Genomic DNA, 17,500 nt, shown 5'->3' on the forward strand with positions numbered 1-17,500 from the left:
GTTCGAAGCACCAGACAACGAAATTATTATCGACACACAAACACACACACATATATATGTATAAATTTAAGTTTAATATATAATATATATATATATATATATATAAATATATATATATGTGTGTGTGTGTGTGTGTGTGTGTGTGTGTGTGTGTGTGTGAGTGTATGTGTGTGTGTTTGTGTCTATGCGTGAGTGCTTTTCATTGCGGAGTAAGTGAGAAAGGAAACATTTTTTACGTATCTCTCTCCATGCAACCCATTTCAATTTATCGTATTTGATTCAAAATACAATGAGTACCGAGTAATTAGTAATTTCAATAGCTTCTCTGCTACACATAACACATCCAGAATTTTTTTAATAATAAGAGATCCAAAATTTTGTGTTCGAGGTGAAGGATGATCCTTCATTCCCTTTCTATGTACTTTATTTTAGCCGCGGCGCTTCAAGACATAAAAGTCCCCCCATTTTCAAGCTATAAAAAGATAAAATGGGACTTTTATGTCTGGAAACGTCGCGGCTAACTAAAATACATAGAAAAGGAAGGATTATCCTACACCTTACACCGCACCGACAGGGATAAAATTTTATTTGTTAGATATATATATATATATATATATATATATCTTATATATATATTATATCTATATTATATATATATATGGGTATATGTATATATATATATACTAATATATATATATAATTATAAATATATATATATATGATATATAATATATAGTAAAAGTCAATGAACAAAACAATATACTTTCGTTCATCATTTCAACAATATGACACGTGCAAACAGGGAAAAGCTCTACATTATATTTAGAAATGAATTGAAAACACGACAACGTCTGCAGATTAGTTGGCTTTAACTCGCGCGCGCAAAAAAAAAAAAAAAAACAATTCTTTGCGCAATGCAATAGCTTATGAAACCAATCCTGACATGAGTTGAACATAAGAGGTTTTACACGTGACGTCAACGGAAATGCAAGTTTTACAATCATATAAAAAACAGATAACGAATATCTATGATTCATATCTATACTGTGACCCGTATTAAACAATAAAAATTCACGAGTGTGTAAGCGTAGTATATGGGGAAAGTTTTTTTTTTTTAATACAGAGATTAATTTTTTTATAAAATCTGTACGAACGTTGTTGTTTCTACAATAATACCTAAAATGACATTGAATCAGTAAAAAATTAACGATATTCATTATAATAAGTAAAACCCCACAAATGTGTATATGGGCAACCTTGTATTTTTTTCAAAATATGAAAATTATTAAAAATCAGGAGCTTTCGACCCTTTACTAGACTGTTTTCTCCTGCAAGCTGAATAAAATGCTTGTAGTTCAGAAAAATAATAAGGTGCAAAATTCAGTAAAAGTATGTGGAGGCTGTTATGAACCTCCAATGACGCTCTGTTTAAGAAATACAGATATTTCACTCAGTTTGCTGCAGAAAGCCGTCATGTAAAAAGGGATCGAAAGCTCCCGTTTTCAATCATTTCTGTATTTTAGAAAAATATAACTTTGTCCACATAAACAATTGTGGATTTTTAGCTCTCTGTAAAAGAAAACTATTGGGATGGCTTTTTGTCTGTCCGTCCGCCCTCTGATCTTAAAAACTACAGAGGCTAGAGGGCTGCAAATTGGTATGTTGATCTTTCACCCACTGGTCATCAAACCTACCAAATGCAGTCCTGTAGCCTCAGTAGTCTTTATTTCATTTTATTTAGTATTAAAGTTAGCCATGATGGTGTGCCTGGCTACTTTATAGGTGTCAACAACAATGGCCACCACCTGGGTGTGGCTGAAATCTTCATGGATCACGGATGAGAGTTTCATGGGCCATGGCTGTTTCATACAGCATTATACACTGTACATAGAACTCGTGTTTTTCGCTTGATACTTATCATAACGAATATCGTTTACATTTTACTGAATCAGTTGTATTTGCACCCGTTTAGGCATACTGTACGCAAAAATACTATATAAATATAAAATTATTACTTCATAGCGAGAGGAAATAACAGAACCCATTATTATAGTACGCTGATTTCCGTCTTATAATAATTCCATTAGTTTTTCTTCCTTGTCTTAATCAAAGTCTTCACTATCATCATCAATAAACCACACGACCATTAGGCAATCTGTATAAGTACTCTTTAATATATTTTTAACATTTCATCTGAACGTTAATCGTTATAATCTGTTCTTACACTAAAAATGTTATATATTTATGTATATATATATATATATATATATATATATATATATATATATATATATATATATAGATATATATATATATATATATATATATACTATATATATATATATATATATATATATATATATATATATATATATATATATAAATAACTTGATCACGAAGTATATAAAACGTGATGCTATGTATAAATAAAGGTTTTTTTCCCACGAAGGAAAAAAATGAAAAAGCGAGTTAGCCGAGTACTTTCGGTCCTATCGGACCCTTTACTGAGGCATGCCTCAGTAAAGGGTCTGATTTCGTTCCCGTCCACTGGACGGTGGTTCGATCCATGAGGGACGAAATTATTATCAACTAAAAATTCCCCTTTGGTACATATTGAAAATATATCAATTCCGAGGTAGAGCGAATTAGATATTAAAGGACATTTGTAGCTCGAATGATATATGAATCACGGTGATGTGATAATTATATGTATATATATATATATATATATATATATATATATATATATATATATATATATATATATATATATACATACACACACATTTGCGTAAAGAGGGTTTGCACGGTTGATGGATCCGACAGAATCTTTTGGGATGATTTGGCCAAGCGGAAGGAATTGATTACAATAGGTTGGTGAATACGAGAGCATCTTTCGGAAATGTTACGAAGGAAAGGAGGAGAGAGCGTAAAGAGCTTGGAAAAGGAAGGAAGTACGTGAGTGTGTGCAAAATAAAAGTAAATGTCTACTTTATTTAAAGAGAGATTCACATAATATTTAATGTTCTCCCGCGTAGCCATTTGAAACAGGTTATGTTGTAGAATGTTTTTGAAAAGCAGTTCGTTCACAATTTACTACCTTAAGTGCGAGTATGGATGGCAACTAATGCTTCTATTCCGTAACAACATTCTGAAACAGGAAACGTCTTTATATAATATGTATATGGTTATGGTATCTATGTATATAATATATAATATATTATATATATATATATATATATATATATAAATTTATATTATGTAATTGTATATATGGATATAATATATATATATGATTATATATATATATATATATATATAGATATATATATATATATATAGTTTATATCCGTGTGTGTGTATGTGTGTGAAAGGGACAAAGTCCAGCTGAGTAGAAAAATTTAGGTATTTTGGTTCAAAATTTGGATGTAGCAACAAGACACAGAGTGTACCCTGACTGGAAAAATCGGAGAAAGATGTCAGGTGTCTTGTGTGACCGCCGAATCAACTTGAATTTTAAAGGAAGAGTGTATAAGACAGGAGAGAGACCTGCTTTGATACATGGAGCTGAAACATAATCGGTAAAGAGAGTGCAAGAGATGAAATTGGATGCGGTAGAGATGAAATGCTTAGTTGGGTGCGCGGAGTTACAAAATTTGGACAGGATCAACAGAAACGACAAAAACAGACTGGATCAAAGAAGGCCCAGGAAAGAAGACTGCAGTGATATGGGCATGTGATGAGAAGGGATGAGACGTACGTGTAGTGGGGCGGTTAAGGAAGGATTTTAGGTCGAATCGGGCACTTTGGGTTAAAAGCATGAAACTTGGCACACTGGTCCTTTGGACCCTTATGAATAATTCTGGATGTGGATCCACTTCAGTATCCACCTCTGATGGCTGTTATGGATGTTTTTCCAAAATGGCCGCCACTTTTTAATAACGGCCCATAACATTGTGATTCTTCATCATAGCATCACAATCTTGGTGTCAAAATGTACAGTTTTGAGGTTGCCAGAAACAGTGGACATGTCAATTTTCAATATGGCCGCCTTTTTTGTCAGATGCTTTTAACTTTGGCATAAAGAATCATAGAGGTACAATTTAGGTGTCTAAATGTATAGTAATGAGGATTCCAGAGACACTGGACATGTCCATACTCTTTATGTGACAGTTGTTTAGGCACCTTTGTTTTCAGTATGGCCACCATGTTTCATCATATTACAAAGCATCCCCCTATCTATCTACAATATTACCGATATATATGTTCCAAATTTAGGTTGTGTATCTAACAATCCTGAATCAGTTTTTGAGTAGAAAACCAACTATTGTGCAGAACTACATAGAGCATATATTTGAAATTGCAAATAATAAACAAAATTACTTTGCATATCAGGAACTTCAACCCACATTAATTGCAAATAATCAAACAAAAAACTTTATTAACTGAGTGTTACATGGATCTCTACCACAAAGGGTGTTATAAGACAAAAGGATGTTTAAGTCATTCTAAGTATGAGAAATATCTATACATGTTATACTGACATTGCACTGACTAGGCACATGGAAATAGAATCAATTGAATGTGATAATCCTATCAGAGATATTCAATCAGTCCTGGTAACACTGCCCCTCACAACGGCTTAGAGCTGTGCACCGGAGGCTGGCCTTGTAGCATTTGCAGAGCCCCCTACATGCCTTTCTGCAGTTGCAGTGTATCAGTTCATAACATGCCTCTTGAACCTGGCCAAGTGTTGTCCATTTTGCCTTCCATGACCCATCCTCTTTTTCCCATCCCCACTCATCAGGGCTTGGAAGCTGTGGCTCTTTCTGTAATGTATTTCCCCAAACATGCCCACCTTGATACATTGCTCGTATGCATGCTGGTTGAAGGCAGCCTGAGTTGGGGGAATGTTTTCCAGAGCTCTTGATTGCTTTGAAAAAAGGTGCTGTCGTGTATCATTGACCTTTACCAGGCCACATGCTTTCTCATACATTAAATGATTAGAACAACAAATTTCTCTAGAAGGTCAAAGGCATTGTCAGGAATGCTTGGTGGGGCATTTGAGAGTAGGAGGAATGCATCAGTGACTTCTGAGTAAACAGACCAGGTACCCCATGCTGTCTTCTTTCCCTTTCCTGCAAAGAAGGAGGTTGTATCACAGCCTGTAAATGAGTGAAACATTGCCAGTGCAGATGATTTTGATGGACCAAGGGTAGTTGCTATGTTGTGTGATGGGATATACCTATGATGCTTCCCTGCTCTAAATGATATCCGTACCTCATTGATAAGTAAGCTGCGTAGCTTAGACAGGATGAGCACCACAACATCTTTGTCTGATGTTTGTACCATGACATCTTTATGTCCCTTGTTAGCTGCATCCAGGAGATAAGGACTATCCGAGTATCAGCTTCCTCATGTGTGCATGGCTCAATGAAACTTCTGTCTTCTCGAAGTGGTGATGAAAGTACATGCTTATCATATGTGCTATACACCTCTTTTCCTGGGAAGTGTACATTTGTAACTTCTTCTGCCAGCATGTGAAACAGCTCAGTTCTGTTTTCGTTGACATGAAGAAAGCTTTGCCAGTTACTAGGCACCCTTCTTCGTATCCCAGTCCCTCTCTTCTATCTGGTGGCTCCTTTGAGGCTGTTTGGATCATACACATCCCACACAATGTCCAATCTGTTCACATGTTCCAGCTAGTGTCGAATGTATGGCAAGAATACAGTAATGGTGTGGTCTCCAAATGTTTTTGTACAATGACGGCTCCATCTAAGATCAAAGCAGTAACTTCTGGGCTTCCTTCAGGTGGTTGGGTCATAGATTCATGCTCATGAGGAAGATCTGCCTTGTTCCCTGACCTCATGTCACCAGCCTTGGAAAATGATGGGGGCCATGGCTGATTTTCATGCTTGAAAAAATCCTCAAGGTTGCCTTCTCTGGACTGGCATGCAATGTACAGTCTTGAAAACAAAGAGCAATCTTCTTTCATTGTTGCCATCTGTGACTTTTGTTTAGGTTGACAGTTCTTCTTTGAGAACAAAGGGAATTTATTCTTCTTGATTGGTTCCTTGATTGACTTAGTTCTATCCAGGAACCTTTCCTTGATAAGTAAATCAGGTTGCTCCTTGCCCACCTTGTACACAAATTCCACAGTCTTCTGTACATCAGAGTTCATAATGACCTTTGTGTCCAAAGCTAGGAGATCCCCACTGTCTTCTTTAAATGGATTTCCCATTTCTTCTATGACATCGACAAGGGCTGTCACTTCTTTGGAAAAGGTCGTCTGAGCAGCCGGGGTTTGTTCATGGTGCTTTAGTGAATCATCAATGCTTACATCTTTGAACTTTGTGATCATCCATGATATCTCTGGGCCTGCAACCATCCAGCGCTGTAGGGCATTTGGATTGTCAGTCAGTCCAACCGCTCCTCCTTCACATTTCACCAAGTCATTGGCTTGCTCATAGGCCTGATCAAGTGCTATTGCAGAAAATGGATGTCCAGTCTTGCGTGCCACAAACTTTCCTACAGTGAATTCTTGGTAGATGGAAGGATGCTTTGCAGAGAGGGAGCACATATCCCTTATATGGACTGATAGCCACCTTGCATAGTTGATATGGTCAAGGCTGAATACCCATGGAATAAACTAAGCAAGTGACTCTATGTAGCCTTGGAAATGACCTTTCCTGATGGATGCAATAATCTCAAGGAGGCACAGCTCCAGTTCAAGAACAAACTCCCAGTATTGAAATTGGGTTGATCTGCTGACATCTTGTCATTCCAAGTTGTGAAGCTCATAGGCTCTTCTCCTTCAGATAGAGATTCTGTGTATTGTCCATAAGCATTGAGCTTCAGGAGGAAGAGAGCAGCAGCTGTCACTTGATGGGCATATCTTGTTTTGGTTACATGTGAGGCCTTCAGCAAAGAATCAGCTACACCACTAGTAGCAACACCAGCATTGCGGATGGCTGTAGTCCAACTGCTGCCATCTAACCAGTCACCAAGAATCTTGAAGGCAGCAATCTCAATGTGTAGACCTCCCAACATTATGAGGAATTTGTCTTCTCCATGGGTGTCAGGATAGTTCCATTGGATAGTTTTTGCTTTGGCAAAGAGTGGTTGGTCCATTAATAGGACTGGAACCTGACCAGGGTTTAGATATTCTGTTGCAGACTTTACAACATCCATAGAGTGTTTTATCATGGTGACTGAATGTGCACACTCCAGGAACAGGGGCATGAGGGCAACTCTTGTAGTAGGTGTTTCTGCAGCCTGTTGAAGTGAACCATGGTAAGCAACCCAGGAGAGATAGTCATCTTTTGCCAACTCATTCTTCTTAATCAGTTCACTCAGATGTAGCAACCAGCCATTGTCCTTTGACAAAACCAGAGCTGGTTTTAGGTTTGCAGGTGTTACTGGACCAACTGCCTCAGGAACAATTGGATCAGGTCTGTGCAGTACTGCTGGTGGCACATTTGTCTATGCATCAGAAAGTGGCTGAATCTTCTTTCTTCTTGGCAAATTATCGTCAATTTCTTGGAAAGGGCGACACAATCCTTCATTCACACTAGATGTTTGCTGCATGAGAGACGTTCTTGTACCATGAAAGGAATCCTTCGATGTTGTAGAACTTGGATTGTGGTCAATATTGTCGACCCCTGCAACAGTGAAGAGATTTTTGGCATTGTTAGGGGACAAACCACTCCCTCGTCATCATACATAGCACAAACTTTGTTCGCTATGTCCGTGGATATCCCAAGGACTCGGTCATAAGAGATGCATAGCCCCAGGTTGTACAGAAAATCGACAAGACCTCTCTTTACAGTTTCTCTATGGATATTCAGTGCTAGGTAGATGGCTACTGGTGTTTCTCTTTCTCTGTTGTGTCAATGAGTTGAACTTGTAGAATTCTGTCCTTGGGATTTCACACTGTTAAATGCAATGATCTGGGAGAAGGTTTTGCTGGCACATGACATTGGTTTATCTTGAAGAGATTGCTCTTTGATATCTGGCCCATTAAGTATCATGTTAACCAGTGCAGTTAGAGATGATGGCACAGACGTTTCTTGACAATCAGCAGGGAATCTTCCATTGAAAGTCTGCTTCAGTTTGAAGATGTCACGTCGAATGATTTTTTATGCATTAGCCAGCACTAAAGCATCTGCATCAAAATCTTCTTTGCATGCTTGTTTGAGTACTGCCCCAATATCTTGGTCATAAGCAAGTAGAACTTCCCTGCCATCCATTTGAGCTCTGAGATCTGGAATGGCAGACAATATTCTTTCCTTGAGCCTCGTGGTATGAACCTTGGCATCCTGAAAACCAAGCTCATGTAGTCTGTCTACATAGAGGGTCCTAAGATCCTGCATTTTAAAGACTGGTTTGGCTTCCATCGACTCCCGAAATGTCTCAATATATGAGACCAACTCAGCAAATGCAATACCATGTGACATATTTTCTGACGATCGTTCTGCACAGTCCTGTCTTGAGAGTTTGGCTCGTTTATACAATTTTGCCAAACACTTGGTATGATACTGAGCATCAAGAGCAACCATGTCCCCAGTAGCCAATTTTGCCAACAGATTAGTGTCACGAAGTTCAATGGCACAGTTTCCAGCTTTATGATCAATTCCAAAAGTGGAAGCCCTGTGAAGGCCAGCAGACCCAGCTTCTTCATCACAAAAGATGCACACATTCTGTTTGCCTTTTAGGTTGATGCCTGAGCTTGATCATCTAGTTTTAACTGGGCTAGGCTGCTGTGACTCATCATTCTTCCTTTTGCATGCCCTGTCAAGCCTGGCATTGCTTATTTCATTTCCACAGGACTTGTGCCATGCTGCAGCATGTTCATGTAATGTTTGCTCCAGGTTAGTAGTCAGTGATAAGTGTTGTACAGTAAGACCTGAGGGTATGGAACCAATTTCCTGGAATTTGAGCAGGTTTCCAACAACATACTTGTACCCAGCACCCACATCACTTCGGGTTGAATTAACCAGGCACTGCAAGGGCTCTGATGTGCCTCTTTGGCATAGTACACACAGATTCCAGTTTGTTGGATTGCTAGTTTTCTCGGAGCAACTTGCTTCTACATTATCTACAAGCTTATATTACTTTGACATGGTTAGTTTTTGTCTATTCTAAACCACCACCATAACTGCACCACTGACATTGTTATCTTGTTATTGTCTTGTTATACCTGTAAAAAAGAGAAATGAGTCAGTATACGTTTAAGTGGTGAATATTTTTGAAAAACATCTTCCAACAGAAGCCATACATTTTGCATCATTGTAGTAGATGCCATGGTAGACACTTCTATTGGTTATAGTAGCGAAATAAACAAAATTGATATCGATATCATAATAAATTGAAATATGGTGGCCATATCTAAAATCAAAGGGACTAATTAGTTGTCAAATGAAACTGTGGACATGTTGAGGTGTCTCAGTATTATTCATTCAGACGCCAAGATTATACTTCCATGATGAATAATGCTAAAGTTCAAAACATCTGACAAAAAAGGCGGCCATATTGAAAATTGACTAATATGGCTGCCATATGATGCTAGTGACATGTCTACTTTTTCTGGCAACCTCAAAACTGTACATTTTGACACCAAGATTATGATTCTATGATGACGAATGCCAATGTTATGAGCATTAAAAAAAAAGTGGCGGCCATTTTGGAAAAATGTCTATAACAGCCATCAGAGGTGGTTGCTGAAGTGGATACACATCCAGAATCAGTAGGGTCCAAAGGACCAGTGTGCCAAGTTTCATGCTTAACCGTCCCACTAGTGGGGAAGAGTGGTGCAGATGGAGGCGCCTGGTGGGAGAGGAGGGGGAAGATCAAGGCGATGGTGGATGGTCGTTGTAAAAGATCTGTGAGAGGCAAACAATCGTTAGAGGTGGAGGAAAGCTGTCAGAAACATCGTCCCCGCATTGAAGCTGGAAAAGATGGATAGATAGAATATATATATATATATATACACACACACGCACTCACACACACACACATACACACACACACACACACACACACACATATATATATATATATATATATATATATATATATATATATATATATATATATATAATATATACATATATATATATATATATATATATATATATATATATATATAACATACATACATATACGTTTGTATGATTATAATAACTTTAACAAGAGAGAGAGAGGGTTTATTAAAGCGGCGCAAAAAAACAAAAATGGGGATGATCGCTTATTCTTATGGCAACTCATGTTGCCATAAGAATAAGAAAGCCGAGCTCAGATAACTTTGTGGAACTATCATTTTCTTGTACTCTTATACTATTTTCTGAAAACAATGACTGCGCTTTTTATTACTGAGTGACTGCTTCTTTAGAGTTAAATTTATAAAACTAGCTGGAAGACACATTGGTTTTGTACTTTGAAGTGGATCTTAAAAGAAAGACGGTCTTCAGTCTTCAGGAAAATGTGTGGTCATTTACACTAGAGCCGACAATTCGTCGAATGAGATAGCAAGACTTGGGTAAACTAATGAAAGCTCACTCGGCAGTTTACGTAATTAATGATATTCTTCACTTCCATAAAAAAAAAAAAAAGAGTTGCGAATCATTGTAATCTCGTTCAGTTACGATGTCTGGATCACAGTTGTATTTCAAATTAGTGGCTATAGACTTTGGATCGTGATATTCATTAACTGGACATGCTTTTAAATGCTCAGGGAAACTTGAGGGGTTAGTGTAGTTCTCACATAGGATAACTTCATATAATGCCTTTACATTTTTGCCAATTTATGAAGGGTTGCAAGCTTTTGTATGTGCAAAAATTCTGAGGAATATCATTTTTCGGAAAGGTTAGTTTTAAAACAAAAGGAAAGTTTGTTTATGCAATCTCTTGCTGGTATTTATTTTTTTTTTCCAGTAGAGTGCATTCAGAACTTTTAGAAATTCAGCTGGAGTTAGAAACAGTTAGGGCATATTGCCATCTCGTGGAAGTTGTTGATTGTTATTCACAATCTATAATTGAATTATAAGTGGATTATACATTGAAAAAACCAACCACAGAAGTTATTTTCCAAACGATTTTTTATATCGTGTGATGAGCTGATGGCCCGCTGAAAATCTTCCCTTGCTCTCTTATTAAGTGAAACATTTTACTAAGCCGCTGTAAATGAATTCTAGGATGTAACATTTTCAGCCAATGAACGCTTAACGTTTCAGCCTTCAAGAACTCTCGAGTTAGGCCCTGAAGTTGCTGTTACTCCGAAACGTTAAAACTCCAGCCTTATCTCATCGTATCATATTTCGGCCCTAAATTTGCATTCTTAATCAAATGCTAATCAAAGACGTCCTGCATTAGTGGCTCTAATAACAACTTTGAAAGGCAGCGACGTTTTCTTTCTTTCGTTTCCGGCGGACTAAATTAAATTATCCTAATCCTCACTGATTCCCTCCACAAGATTGAAACTGAATTGGCTTCTTCTGTTTTCTCTCTTTTTCTTTTCTTAGAATACTAACATGAGAGACCTAAATAGTAATCGGCTTCGGAGGTCCTGGACCTGTTATTAATTTCCGAACGTCTTTGTCTGGTTTTTCATTTTCTGTCTTTGGCCCCAACATCATTAGGTAACGAAAGAAAACACAGAAAGGGAAGTTGAAAAGACAAGTATACTTAGGAAAAAGCTTCGTCGTGGTAGTATTTTATTACCTATTATTATAGGAATTTGATCATCTCAAGGGACGAACAGGTCTCAGTAGTGGTGTCGGTAAATTCAGTGAAATACTTTGTACAAATCAGTGCCTATTTAACACTTTGATAAAATCGGCTTCAATGCATTTCTTTATATATATATATATATATATATATATATATATATATATATATATATATATATATATATATATATATATATATATAATACTGATGGTTGTTAATCATCTAATGTATATGTATGTATGTATGTATGCATGTATGTATGTATGTATATTATATTTATATATATATATTATATATATATATATATATATATATATATATATATGTATATATATATATATATATATATATGGGTGTGTGTGTATTGTGGTTGCGCGTGCGCGTGAGATTGTATCTCCAGGCACGAGTAAAAGAGAAAGAGAGAGAGAGAGAGAGAGAGAGAGAGAGGAGAGAGAGAGAGATAGAGAGAGGGAGAGAGAGAGAGAGAGAGAGGCTACTTCCGCGTTCTTGTTAAGATTGCAGCAGAACTTCTGTTTCACCAGCATATCATTTTCCCATCCAATAACACTGACATACTTATATTGTGTTTAACTTCATTCAAATCATAAATGATGAAGGTTGTGCATAAGTAAACTCAATGTTACAAATCTTGAAAAATACTGATGGTTTTTCTATCAGTATTTTTATGGATGAAGTGAAGTTATTGAGGGTTATGTGTTTTGGTAAAGTTTTTTTTTTTTTAATTTCATTGTGTTTAGGCGAATTACAATCTGAGTACGTCCATAGAACCTTCTAGAAAATTATGGAATGGTTAGTTGTTAGTTTAGCACATTGTAATGTTGTGCTCATTAATTATATGCTTACTGGTAAAATGTCTCTTTTTATCTTATCATAGATAACATTAATGGAAAATGCTTAGCCAAAGTTATTATATCAGCGTCGTATATATGATGTTAACTCGCCCAATGTGCATTCGATGGTTATATGTAAGTTTCCTTATCATCCTCATTATCATAATCTTCTTCATCTTCATGTTTATTATTATTATTATTATTATTATTATTATTATTATTATTATTATTATTATTATTATTGATTTTGTTTGAATGGTTTATTGCTGCTTCAGCGGCTTAATCTTGTAAAAAGGTTTTTTGTTTTTTCTTCTCTCTTATAGCGGCTTTCTCGTTACCTGTTTAAGGTAAGTGAGTGATTCTCCGATATTGATTATAATATTGATATTATTATTATTATTATTATTATTATATTAATTATTATTATTATTATTATTATTTTGTTGAATGTTATTGCTGCTTCAGCGGCATTAATCTTGTAGAGGTTTTTCTCTATCTCTCTTATAGCGGCTTTCTCGTTACTGTTAAGGTAAGTGAGTAATTGTCCGATATTGATTATAATACGATAATGGTAGATTAAATTAGGGGGTTAGGGGTGGGGAGTTGCGGTGTTATTAGATTCCGTAGAGTTATGTATATTTCTTTATATAATTAAAATAAAATGCTTATACTAGTATAAGCATTTCATTTTAATCATAAGACATATAAACAACTCTACGGAACTTATCCCGAGATTTCATTTACCATTATCATATGACTAATATTGGAGAATTATCCACTTGCCTTACAGTAACGAAAATGCCGCTATTAGAAAGATAAGGAAAAGACTCTACAAGATTAACGCCGCTAGAGTAGCAATAGTATTCAACGAAACCTGTTTCAAAGAGGGTCTCCTACCAAATATTATTATTATAATTTGTGTGTGGGAGGGGGGGACGGGTGGAGGTCGTTTATCACAGTCCTCCAATTCGACTGGGTGTATTTATAGTGTGGGGTTCCGGGTTGCATCATGCTTCCCTAGAGGTCCATCACTTTTCTTACTATGTGCGCTGTTTCTAGGAGCACACTCTCTGCATGAGTCCTGGAGCTACTTCAGCCTCTAGTTTTTCCAGATTCCTTCTCAGGGATCTTGGGATCGTGTCTGGTGTTCCTATGATTATGGGTACAACTTCCACTGGCATATCCCATATGCTTCTTATCTCTATTTTCAGGTGTTGATACTTATCCATTTTTTCCCTTTCTTTCTCTTCAACTTTGGTGTCCCATGGTATTGCGACATCAGTTATTATTATTATTATTATTATTATTATTATTATTATTATTATTATTATTATCATACTTGAATTTAGCCTTGGTAAAAACAACGAAGTCTTCACTGTATAAGCAGGCGATTATCTAATCACTTGCAGCGCTTATAATTTGAAACCCTAGATCTTAACGAAAGTCTTCAATATTTTAGGCGCGAGGAAATTTGACTGGCAGTTTTACAAGACGGCAGCTGTTCCTGAGATCTCGTTACGCTGAACATATTGTTACGAAAACTGGATAAGGGAATTTACAAAATCCAGCCCAGTAGAGGAATTGAAAATGCGATGTAGCCCCTGAACTAAAGTGACTTCTAAACGACATTACTTATTTATTTTGAATATATTTAGCATTGTTGGCATCGCTTTCCACGCCTTTCTTATTCTTTGTCTTCCACAAATCTATACTCAGCTCCAAGGTCCCTTATCATAGTTATTATCCAAGTAGGTCTAGGTCTTCAAACACTCCGTGTGCCCACAGAAATCCAGCTGACACTATAATGTACCTTTCTCCTAAGAGTTGTGCCAAGGGACATATTCAAGCCATCTCCATCTCTCATTTTATTGTTATCTCTTTTTACATATGCAACGTCAGTTATTTTTCTTAAGGTATAATTTCTCACTCCGTCCTCAATCTAACTCCTAAAATTATTATGAAAGCTTAATTTCGAACTGAGCTTTATTTTCACACCGGGATTCATGCCCGTATAGCCATACAGATCTTATTTTACATTTTGTACTATCTTTCTTTGGTATTCAATTATATTGTATTCAGTTTGCGAATCTTCTTCAGTTCGCCCAGTGTTTGTTGGGCTTTTTCAGTCTTCCACTAAATGCCAGTGAAGGGAGCCGTAATGGATGTCTTTGTTCTTAATTATCGGATTTTGTCTCGTCAATCCTGTCTCCATATACTGCAGATGTATCCCTTTGTGCCTTCTACCTTTTGCTTCTGTTTTTCATAGATTTATATAACATCAAATCTCTCTTCGTAAACGCATTCTGTTGAGTAAGCTCTGTGAATCTTTTGCTGATGAGAGCAGTATCGTCTCTGCACATTTTAAATTAGAATTTCTGCCGTTACTCTGATTATACGATCTTTGTCATATGCACTGCTACTAGTCACTGAATCTGCGTCTATTTACTATTAATAGTATTATATCACTAATTAGATATGATTACTTAAGCAATACATTTCATGATGTCATTGTAAAACTAGGCTGAAAAGCTTTGGTTTGATACTCTTCCCTCTTCATTACTTGTTCCTGTTGTGCATTGAATGCAGTTTTCATCTCAATTACACATGTAATCGAAAAAAGCATACCCTATAAGTAACAACTATCTTTAAAAAAAAGTTAACCGTTAGAATCCTTACTTACCTCTTCTGTTATTACCAGTTCGTAAGGTATCTGACTTCCAAACCATCTGTGACGTCTTTGTTCCAGTGTGATTAAAAATGGGTTATCTATTCCTCCTTTGTCCCCGTCAAGTCTGGAACACTTCTCCGGTATTGGAAGGAAAAACTCCTCCTGGTTATCTCTTTGCCGCAACAACTCATAATTACCTTTTCTTTTATATTCCTCCAAATGAGAGAAGAGATTCGCAAAAGTTTATGTTGAATAGTTTAAACCACTCATGGTGCCACTAGAATCCGTTTTATATATAAATCACCCCATGCCGATATTTCCGTAACAAAAGACATATCCCCATAAACCACCCAAATATCATGATTGTGTCTGAATCACGTTATTGAGTTACCAGAGTGGTAATAGCAAAAGTGTATGTCCAAAAAATCGTTATATCATAATAAATTCATATTGCATTCAAGTCATGCAATGTCATTAAATTTTGAGATGTAACATTTTCATTACGGAAAAACTATACATTCGTAATCGCTTATCCAGTCAACCAATAATATTATTCCGGAATTACTATTGTTTTGAAGTAGAATACGTTCGCAAAATCTATATCATATTCATATCAGTCGTGCAATTAAATGGAAGTTTACCTGCTCATAGTTAAGTTATGTGCAGAGAAGCATTTATATGAAATGTGTATTTAGTACCGTAAATGTATGATCAGCATAAACTAATTCCCTCATATTCGATATGATCACAGGATTAAGTGAAAAACAGTGTTACTGTGTTGTGAAATTATGTTGGAGCAACAAAGTTTTTCAACATTTTGTCTTTTTTTCATTTTCTTAATCGCTGGAATCCTGAGGGACAGAGTATCATCCTCCGATATGGTTTTAACTATCTATCATAGTCAAAATTTCTGAAAAAAAAATGGGGGGTGGGGGGTGAGGAAGGGGCGGGGGGCCGATAAAGATTGATAGTAATATGGTAAAATATTCAAGTTCTTAAGGTTTTTCTGTGGGTCCGTCTACTTGAACAATTTGTCTACTTTTACACAATATTGTGAGGGTCCACGGTCATGATACTTCCGATTTCGCTGATTGTTGCACTGCATGGGAGTCCGGATATTATGTCATTGTAATTTTATCATGGATTGCAATGACTGTAATGTACAACCACAGTGTCGTCATGATGATATGTATATGTAGACCAATTTGTAACTGGTTCTATGGGAGGAGATGATGGACCTGTATAGTAGACACACAAGATTTCTCCAATATGTATAAAACAAGGCGTGACCCGACCGCCGCTTACTCGGGACGTCTTCAAGCGTTTCCCCTCAAACATAAGTTGTAAACATTATATTCCTAACTTTTAATGTAAATTAATACGGTCTAATTCTAGTCAAAAAGAAACTTGTTTCACCATCGAAAATTTAAAAAAATACCCTATATCTTATTATTAATCATTTTGTTGTATTGTGTAACATGCACATTATTTATTTTTTTTTCATTTTCATTCTAATAAATAAATCATAGGTATCCTAAACAAAAATTCCCGTATCTTCAACTCGACGGGAGACACTTTTTTTCTGACCTTTTAGACTTTCCCATACATTTTCCCTACACGCCCCCCCCCCCCCCCACACTCACACACAACAATAACAGTGACACCAACAAAGTAGTTTGAAGGCTTACTCGGCGAGTAAGCGAAAATAAAGTAATGTATGTATGTAAATAAATTCTTTTGTTAAAACATGATATGTGTCAAGCATAAAAGGCACATTAAAACACTTGTTTAAAGCTAAGGACTATATTTCGGTGGACTGACTTCCACCCTCATCAAGCAGTGAATGACAGAAGAAGTTACATTTGCGAAATGTATAGTGGAAGATATGCACTTAGGTGATGCCTAGGGTCACCGCTAAGCTGACGTTGATTCTTTTGATCGTCTTAAGCTGTTCCATCGTGCCTATATGGTGAGAGTCCCAAGCTCCATTCGAAAGGTCGTCCTATTATCTTGTTGTTTTATCTGTGAAGATTCACCATCTGACATTTGCATCAACAGCTGCTCTTATATAAAATTCGGGATAAGTTCCAAACCATGGTATGGTTTATTTTGTCTATGTGATGAAAATTTGCCGAACTATGTTGTCCACATCTAACTGAGCGCTTGTGTTGAGTATATACGTAAGTATATATGTATGCTAATACTAATATTTCACTTGTTATTTTTTTATTTCTTATTAAAAAGTTTTAGAATT

At 36.3% G+C, this 17,500-nt stretch overlaps 1 protein-coding gene across 1 annotated transcript in view; it reads left to right on the forward strand.

The window, feature by feature from the left end:
- The window catches only part of LOC135215671 (neuropeptide F receptor-like), a 162,409-nt gene that overhangs the window by 8,555 nt on the left and 136,354 nt on the right, over positions 1-17,500 (forward strand). The window lies entirely within an intron of this gene.

Source organism: Macrobrachium nipponense, chromosome 5, assembly GCF_015104395.2.
Source record: "Macrobrachium nipponense isolate FS-2020 chromosome 5, ASM1510439v2, whole genome shotgun sequence".
Taxonomy (NCBI): Eukaryota; Metazoa; Arthropoda; class Malacostraca; order Decapoda; family Palaemonidae; genus Macrobrachium; species Macrobrachium nipponense.